Here is a 9,926-nt window from a genome sequence, read left to right as displayed (position 1 = left end):
TCTGCCTGGATTTCAGTTTCTCCATAGTTTTTGTTGATGCCTCTCATTTAAGTTTTCAAATGTAACAAAAATTAAACAAATCCAATATTCAGTTCTGGATCTTTTCCTCAGATCCTACCATTAAAAAAAAAGAGCTATAATTATAATTTTTGAGGGTATCTTACTCTTGCATCTAACTCCAGGGAATTTACTTATCTTGTTATCAGCAATCTTTTAGGATGCAGCTCAGATTCATCCAACCTCAGATCCAACAGGCAAGAACAGTTCAAAGGCAAGAAAAGTTCAACAAACAAGGTATGTAATAACACTCAAAGAAAATAATATTTACATGGCAGAGGAGATTCCAGGGTCATGAAGGTGGTTTTCCCAGGGAGAAGTTTATCCATTGCACTCCAGTTATGCTGAACCCCGTATTTCCCCAAATGTGGGAAATTCAACTGTCTAAGTTGTTGTAGTGAGGGGTACATTTATGCTCTCCTCTGAAACCAAACCAAAACTAACCAAAGACAAACACAAATAAAAATGTAAAGACAAGGGTCAGGAGGACTAGTCCATGGTAATAAGCTGGCCACAAAGAGACAGGGACAGAGTTCGGACATGAAGGGAGCAATATGACGGTGAAACATGGGAGTACCTCTCTGGAAAAGAACTGAAAGCTTAAAGGAGGTAATCTGATTTGTAACTACCGCGTATAAAAGAAATAAAAAACGAGGGAAAAATAAAAAGGAGAAGGAAGTGGAGGAAGAGGAGAATATGGAGGAGGAGAAGGATAAGCTTCCAGCATAACTGAAGTGCAATGGATAAACTTCTCCCTAGGAAAACCACCTTCATGACCCTGGAATCTCCTCTGCCATGTAAATATTATTTTCCTTTGAGAAGGAGGTAACATGATAGCTTTGCTTGTGACAGTGTTGGAACATTGAATGATTGAAAATAAAACAATCATAACTGTGTAGCTAATGGTGATTCAATTAAAAAATTAAAATAGCAGTTCAAGATAATCTTTAAAGGCCATTGAAATCTCCAGGGAAATATTCAGAAGTAACAAAACACTGTTCTTCTATATCTGTACTTGACATAAAAGTAGAAAACCTCCCAAGAAAAAGTGAGTATATTACTTGGAAAACCATCTATGTTAGATTGTCTTGTGCATATAAAGTGCTGCAGGAAAGAGTTTAATAGTAAATGATCTCAAACTGGAGACACATGTTCAAACTCTAATGCTATTCTAATATTAATAGGATACTTAGCATTTCTTTAATTTTTTTCAGGTTAAATTGCTTTATTCAAAAAGAAAACATAGGTGATGTATTTATAACTAACACTTATTGAGAACTAATATATCAGGCTTCATAGTTTTTTATATACACAATAGCTGTTATTCTACTATATAATATAATATAGCATAATAAATGTATTTATAGTATTAAATTTTTTGAAAGAAACTGAGTTCTGGAGAAGTTAAAATTTCTTGTGAACATGTTTAATAACTGTAAATAGAACTAATTCAGGTGAGTCTATCTTCAAGACACTATGAATATAGTCTTGTGTTTTATATTCTGTGCAAAAAGAGTATGACCTTAGTTTATGCTTATATTCTATATGTATTGGTTGATTTGGAACTGTGTGTTGTCTATATAAGTCAATAAAGATCTTGACATGTAGGATGAACTAGAATCTCTAAGTACTTACATATTTAATGTAGGAAAAAATATTTCAATAGAACAAAAGATAAGAAAAGCTTCACGCAGATTCTCTTTTAGATTGTAAATATATTTCTGTCATTTCTCCTGGAATAAATATGCTACAAGTGTTGGTATATTACAGTGCCTAAATATAAATGGGGATAATTGAAAAAGTCAAGGAAATCATCCTTGATTAAATTTGTAAATGGCTGTCTGGAGAACTCTTATAATTTACGAGGATTTGTTGCTCAGTGAGTAAATAATACCAATGACAGCATTTCCTTAGAGAGTTGAAGATCAAATCTGTTGCAAAGTAAGTGCCAATAATTTCTCTGGAAAACAAAGTAGAAGAGACAGAGATAATAAATGGCACGCTATTTATCTCTATGCTTATGACCTCCTAGTTGCCTGAGTCCAGAGAAACAGTATTGAACACTGACACTTCCAGTGTGGTTGGTGCATATATATATATATATATATACATACATACATATATACATACATACATATATCCATGCATGCATACATACATGCTGCATCTAACAGCCAGAAATTCTTAATTGCAAACTTGGATGAGGTACTTTTTCTAGATGAGTAAATAGCATACAGACACATGTATTATTTTGAGCTTCTACAGCAATGCTTATTAATACCAAGTCATTGTTTCTTAATCAAGTCTACAATTATAAAACTGGTAAAGGCAGCCATGTTATGATTTACACTAGAACTATATTCTTATCATTTAAAAAATTGGCCCATCTATTTGTAATTAGTATGTATGAATGTTGACTGTATGAGGAAAAGGTATAATTTGGGGTCCTGTATTTCTGACATAGCTTCAAAATTCAAGAAGCAGTTTCTGGGAGATTTAATTCCACTTTAAGTACTCCTACAAGAAATAAATTGAAAGCTAGGCAACTTGTCATTCAAATGAGTCATTAAAAGTTGAAACTCTGGATTTCACACTTTTCAAATTTGGTGCTGTCAGCACATATTAAGAATCATTTATGAAAAATGGAGTCCTATTGGTCAGATGATACCCTCCTAAATTGGTGTCACTCTTTAAATTAATATGCATTCTTTTTTAGGAGTAATTTGATAGATTAAATACATTATTGTTTTATTCACCTAACAAAACTGGCCTTTATTCATCTCTGTCATATTATATAGCATTAGTAGTCATTTGATATTTAGCATTTCCTAGCTCACAATAGGACACAATGATTCATATCAAGTGAAAGGATTACAAAATCCTAGAGGGATGCCATTATGTTCAACATCCATTTTATTAATTGATCAATTAGTATGACACAGAGTTAGAATGTAGTAAGTTTAGTAAATACCAAAAGACATGACAGTATAGCATGATATAATTCTGAGTTCTTGTTGTAATGGTAAATTTAGCAAAAAGTAAAATTCTATATGCAAAATATCCAGTACAGTGTTAGGGATGGAGTTGAAGGATAAGCCTATACAATCGAAATAAAGCAAAGCAAAACTTTATTTCATCTACCAACGAGCACAACTGATCAATCAGGGTGACCTCCTGGAGGAGCCAACCCACCCAGGGGTCACAAGCCTGGTTAGATAGGACTAGAAGCAGAAAGTCTTGATCTTTAAGTTGATTGGCTATTGTCTAGGGTGTTTCTAGGATGTTATCATGTACTTTTATGGCTAGATATCTAGGGTGGCATATTGTGGTTTATAGGACCTTGGGATCATTATTGTTGGGATGGAAGCTTAGCCTTTAAATGGAAACATAGCCTTGTTAGCCTTAAATGAAAAATTAAATTTAGGTAGACAAAATGGATTTCTTTCTGCTCCAGGCTTCACAACAAAACTATTAATAAAATAATGTACTTGATGTAGTTTCCTTTCATTACTGCCCTTAATTTTACTTTCTCATATAATAGTGAGTATAAAACACTTGAACATATAATTTTGTCTGTGCAAGACATTTATTTTCCTTCTGCATAACACAATATGATGATGTCACTATACATTTACCTATAATAAACTTTGCATGCCATTAATCCTATCTTATAGACTGGCCCAATATAAGCAGGTTCTGAAAGTAAGAAAGACTGTTCTTGCATTTTGCTGAGAAAAGAGCATCACAATGAATTCTTTTCCTAAGGAATAATAATACAACTTCAAAAAGAAAAAAATATCTGGCTTTCTATTTTGCATTTTTTCAATGATTTGACCAGATTTTGTTTGGTTGATTGGATTGAATTGTATTGTTTTTACAAAAGAAAAAAAAAGCATCAAGGGATTAAAGAAACCTCTCTGCAGGAGGGAAATATGCTTCAGGGAAGAAGACTAACAGAAAAGGGCAGAAGGTTTTACTAATATGGCTAGTTATATAGTTATTCCCTTCACTAATTTTTTTTTTATCCCAGAGGTGGCTATTTGAGTTCACTTGATGGTCACAGCACTTAATAAAATAATCAAAGCAGCCTTTCTCTCACAAAATTAGAATACACCTGATAAATGGAAACAAGCTAATAAACAGCAAGCAGATATACAGAGGTCAGCAATAGTTGAGAATTAATTTCACTTGCTCAGATGCCATGTGTGCAATAATTCAGAGAAAATGATAATATATTATACTCTAAATCCATAACCTTAGAATATAAAATCCTAGTTGGTGCTTGACTTACACAAGCAAAACAAGCTTACAGTGCATGGGTCTGTGTTGTTTGGCAAGTAGTCAATAAAACTGTACCTTATGACTTTCTCTCCTAAAGGTTCTAATCAAAACAATTTATTTCAGGCATGTAAACCCTGCTTTTCAGACTGTAGCTATTGTCAGCATGTGCAGCAGCATCAGCAATAGCTGATGGAATTTTTGGATTGAGAGTCTCAGAGCTCCCCCATCTGTCTCGGTAATGGCTGGATTTTGAACTAGATCAATACAGCATGTCAACAATATTGTAAAAATCCACCCCACCCCTAACCTTTCTAATAGCAATTTCCCTGCATTCAATCTTGCCCAGCATAAAAGCAATAGCTGAAGTTATTATGCAAAGAATCTGAAGTTGATAAAGCTTGCAGGACATTAGCTACCAGGGCACTAATTACAAGAAGCCAAGCATTCAAATATTATAGCCTATTTGTAATTATAATCTTCAGTCTGAAAAGGAAAACATCTTTCGCATTAGATATTAACCTGTTTGCTTACATGAGCATAAGACAGTGGGTAAAGACAGAAAGAGATCTGTAAACAAATTTCTGTTTATTTTCGTATGAGGGTAATCTGGCTGCTCTTGTTGGTTCTCTGAATGTATTTCTCTCTCATCAGCAGTGGGAGAAGAGAATTGGATGTGATGTGTTTGTCTTAGTAAAAAGGTATAACTAGATCCTAGGGGGGAGACAAAGTGCTGTGCTTTGTTTCTGCTCCAGTTCTCTACTGAGAAATAAAACCAAGAGGATTCAATTCTTTTCCTGGCAATGAACTTGGAGCTGCCATGACTCACTCACTGTTCAAAGACTCCAGGAGCAGAATGTTGTGTATCACTGCCCCTTAGTGGCTGGCCAACAGCAAACTTTTTGAATACCCACTGAATATCAGATTTTACAGGTAAATAGAGCATGAACTTCTTCCTTTTTCTTAGAGTATGCTCCAATGTGCATGCACCTTGTCTAAACCCTGTTTCTATGCATCAGTATAAAACAGAAGAAATGAGTACTCTTTAGTCAAAGCTAGCCACAATATATCTTTCCTCTCATATGTCTCTACTGTGATATATTGGGAGAGTTGTTTAACCCCTTTCAGTTTTATGGATTTGGTTCCTCTAAAATGAGGTTAGGAGCTTCAATGCTGCAAGATTGATTGGAACAATAAGCAAGAATAAGTAGCACAACCTCTAGAATGGTGGTGTGGCCTAGATTATGGCAATAATTAATATGGCAATAATCAGTGAAGCATGTGATTGCTCTCAATTTTGTATGAACCAAAAATATGAGTATTCCAATGTACAAGTCTCTGTATTCTCAGTTGTAATATAAACATGTTACATTAATGGGTAACATCAGGAACAATGTACAAAATAGTCCTTGTTTTTCAAAGTATGTATTTCCAAGCTTAATCGTTTGTGACTTATATTATTGTTTTATAAAATAGGATTTTTATTCAATTTACACATATTCGCTGGAAGCATGTAGTTCTGTATAGTCAGCATAATAAGAACAAAGTTAATGATAACTATGATTTCAAGAGTAGCTTTAAGTTAATAGAAAAGATATTTCAATGTAACTATAAAAGTTTTACTGTCTGAATGAAAGGTATAATACAAAGTGCTCTTGAATTTTAGAGAATAAAATATTTGGCAATCTTACACCAATCTTCATAAACAAGATCATATTTGTGGTACATTTAAAACAGTGATTTTAGGGGGCCAGAGCAATAGCACAGTGGTTAGGCATTTGTCTTGCATGTAGCCAACCTGATGAACCTAGGTTCAATCTCTCACATACAGTATGGACCTCTGAGCATGCCAGGAGCAATTTCAGGAGTAACTCCTGAGCACTGCAGGGTGTGGCCTAAAACCAAACAAAAATACCCAAAGAAACAATGATTTTAAGGTTGGCTAAACCCATGGGCATACTACAAGTAGAGAAAAATAATACATTAAATAATTTTGATAAAATTGCATAATTATACAAATAAATTAAGAAATTAAATGTGGCAAAAACATGTCTCATCTGTGAGGAATAAAAGATAGTAGAGATTAATAGAATCAATAATATTTTGTTTCGTTTTGCTCCATCTGGTAGTGCTCAAGAACTGACTAACTCTCTGCTTTAGAGTCTCTCCTGACTGAACTCCACAAAACATTTGTTGCTGAGTATCAAATTCAATATATTTGCATGTAATGCATGAGCTCATATCATTGTGCTCCATGTCTAAACCCAGTTTATCATAAAGTATAAATTTTTGAGACTTCGAACATTGTTATTTTTTCTACTCTATATTATGCATAAAAATGTCAAAAAGAAACAAATTTTATGTTTTTTTTCAATTTTCCTTTTAGAATGCAATATGTAAAATAATTTCCAGAGTACTATAAAAATTTTATACTTATTATATACCTATTCACAAAGATTTTATCACTAAATACAATGTTCAAGTACCTCTCACCAAATAATTGTCCTTTTTATTGCCAACTCTTACCAACACATTAATTTTTTTCAACAACCAAAACTTTAGTGGTCTCACTGAAAATTCTAGTTGTATATGAATGTTATTCCCCACTACGTAATAATTGTTTTCTTTCTAAATAATAGCTCAGCACTAAAGAGACCATGAATATTTTCACTAGATTTATTAACCATGTGAATTAAGATGATTGCCTCTCATAAACATACAAACAGTATAAAGTATACAAAGATAATATTTTCCAAAGTGTTAGGATGCTACATTCATTAACCTAAAAATATAACCAGTTATGTGACTATATCTATTAATCTTAATAGTGATCAATCTCAAAATAATATACTCTTTCATCAAGTCTGTTACACTGAAAAATATAATGTAGGCCATGGTAATTTTGAGTAGAGTGTGGTGTTGGATTGTTGTATGCACAAAACTCTATCATTAGCAATATTGCAAATCAAAGAGCCTAAAATTTAGAATAAAATAAAATAAAAATTAATCTCTATTTAACCCAGAAAACTCAATTAGAAGAGAACAAAACTCTTACTAATTTTATTAAAATTAAATCTTGGTGGGCCCGGAGAGATAACACAGTGGCGTTTGCCTTGCAAGCAGCCGATCCAGGACCAAAGGTGGTTGGTTCGAATCCCGGTGTCCCATATGGTCCCCCGTGCCTGCCAGGAGCTATTTCTGAGCAGACAGCCAGGAGTAACCCCTGAGCACCGCCGGGTGTGACCCAAAAACTAAAAAAAAAAAAAAATTAAATCTTGGTTTTCAAAGTAATAACCCAAAACATTTGTTTTACATGAGGCCAACCAGATTCAGTCCCATCAGTCCAAGATGATCCCCAAGCCCATTAAGAGTGATCATTGAGCTCAGAGTCAGCAGTAAGCCCCGAGCACTGCATTTTAGGTCTTCTGACCTAAAATAAATAAATAAATAAATAAATAAATAAATAAAATACTAACCTATTTTTCTCCCTTTATCTCAAGGTTTTATAATTCTCCAACTCCATCGCATACCCTTCCTTTTTCTATGTTATGCCACTATACCTGTTCTCTTTTTCTATAAATGACTCTTTCCTACCACCAGACATTTCATCTTATTTATATTTCTGAATTATTGATCTATAGTATATACACTGTATTTTTTCTGTTGCCCTTGTACTATTTTGCACTTATATGTTATTATTACTCAATGATTAATTCATTCAAGCTTGTTTCCCTCAAAAGAATTAGAATAAAAAAATTAGTAAATATTTTTAGGTTTTTAGTTTAGTTTTATTTGGGTGGTAGATCAGACTCTGTGGCTCATTGTTACGCCTTGCTCTGAACACAGAATTATTTCTAGTAGGATGATGGATTCAAACCTGGATAGGGCATACACAGGCAAAAAAGACTTGCATCCTGTACCGTATCTCTATCCCCAAAACTGGTCTTTATCTACAATGTAAAGAGATCTTTTCACCACACTTGTTATGCATTAATCCCTACACCTGTGCCATTTCATTTACTTCTTTTCTCTTACTTCAGTAAAAAATTACTCTAATTTGAAAGGCCATGAGGTAGTACAGAGAATAGGATGCACAACTAGCATGAATCCTACTTGAATTCTCTTCCCAGATCACATCATCCTGAAGATGCAGCTCTGGAGACAACTTTTGGTGCTCCTAGCACTGCAGAGATCCAGCAGTGCTTCCTGGCAGGCCAATTAGATATTAAGGCCCCTTAGGTACTACTGGAGAGCTTCACAATGAATATAATTTGTGTCAATTTACCTTTTGTAGTCTTCACTTATAGGGAAAGTAGTTTGTTTTCCTGAATTTGTGTTCCCAGAACAATAAATACGGTATTCATAATTATTAAATCTAAATGAATTAATGAATAATAACACAGTTGAATATGTTGTTATAGCTTAAATCACCTGACAATAAAAGCAGGAGAGAAAACAACTTATAGGCCAAACTGGACAGGGAAAATAAAAAATAGAATATATTGAGTATAAGACTTAATAAGAGGTAAGATAGGAAAAAATATTGTATAGCTGGTAGACAAATGGCCACATTTATAATTAAGAATCAGTTATGGTCAGAAAGTCTATGATTAAAAGAAAGTGCTTGAGACGAATCTTAATTCCTCTACTGCAGAGAATGGTGAACAAGCTAATAGGTGATTGAAGTCCACACAAGTGGCCTAGACCCTTTGTCCTAGATGGCTAGAAGAAGAGCTAGTACCTACATTTCTAGGACAGCAGCAGCTTCTTGAAAACTAACGAGTTGTTGCACAATCTCCCACAGGCCTTATAGCAAAGTTCTGGCTATTACAGGGACAGAAGTTATAATGGTCCACATTTTAACAAGCTGGGCTTTAACATCAGGATTCTGCTCTCTAACATAGGAATGAGAAAGGTGAGGCAACGAGGTGAGGAACAAAGTCCTGGGGAAAGAAAAATCTATGCACATTGCTATTTTGAGAACATTGTCAGGTGGGCCAGTTCGAAGCCAGTAAAATGAGAATGAAGAAACTGGGTCAGAGTTAGACCAATAGGTACTTGATATTGTGTTTTAACTGTTGGTTGAAAATATCCCTCTGATGCTATGAAGTGAGAATCTTAAACTGAGAACACAGAACTTAACATTAGTTGATCTAAGGAAGGTTGCAAATGCATTCTAGATTATTTGTTATTTTTGTTTGTTTCTTTGCTTTTGTGTTCTTCTGTTGTAGTTAATGATAAAGTTGTCAGCAAATAAAATAAATAAAAGTCTAAATGTTAGCGATGAGAGTCATCATGCAAACTTTTGCAGAGAAATTCTCTCCTATTCAGATAAGTTACCAAGAGGAAGAAACTTTAGCTGTTAGCTGTGTCTGTGTGGTCTGGAATGCAAATATAAATGCTGATCTACAGAATCTGTGAGAACCACATGAAATAAATAGTAAAGTAGGTATTGCAGGCTTTGTGCAGGGAAAAAAAATGCCAGTGATTAGAGATAAGTTCACCAGGAATAAAAGAATGTGGAGGCAGACTTACAGATTTAGTAAAGAAAAATAGATTAAGGTTGAGAAAAACTAAGATAAAGAGAGGAA

At 34.0% G+C, this 9,926-nt stretch overlaps 1 non-coding gene across 1 annotated transcript; it reads left to right on the top strand.

Moving 5' to 3' along the window:
• The first annotated feature begins 320 nt into the window (after window positions 1-320).
• Window positions 321-481, top strand: LOC126032809 (U1 spliceosomal RNA). The gene has a single exon (XR_007504000.1). It is a non-coding gene; the product is annotated as a U1 spliceosomal RNA (small nuclear RNA).
• The last annotated feature ends 9,445 nt before the right edge of the window (window positions 482-9,926 follow it).

The sequence above is a fragment of the Suncus etruscus genome, chromosome 16 (assembly GCF_024139225.1).
Source record: "Suncus etruscus isolate mSunEtr1 chromosome 16, mSunEtr1.pri.cur, whole genome shotgun sequence".
Taxonomy (NCBI): Eukaryota; Metazoa; Chordata; class Mammalia; order Eulipotyphla; family Soricidae; genus Suncus; species Suncus etruscus.
Note: the sequence above shows the minus strand (reverse complement) of the source record. Positions and strands in the feature narration are given on the sequence as shown.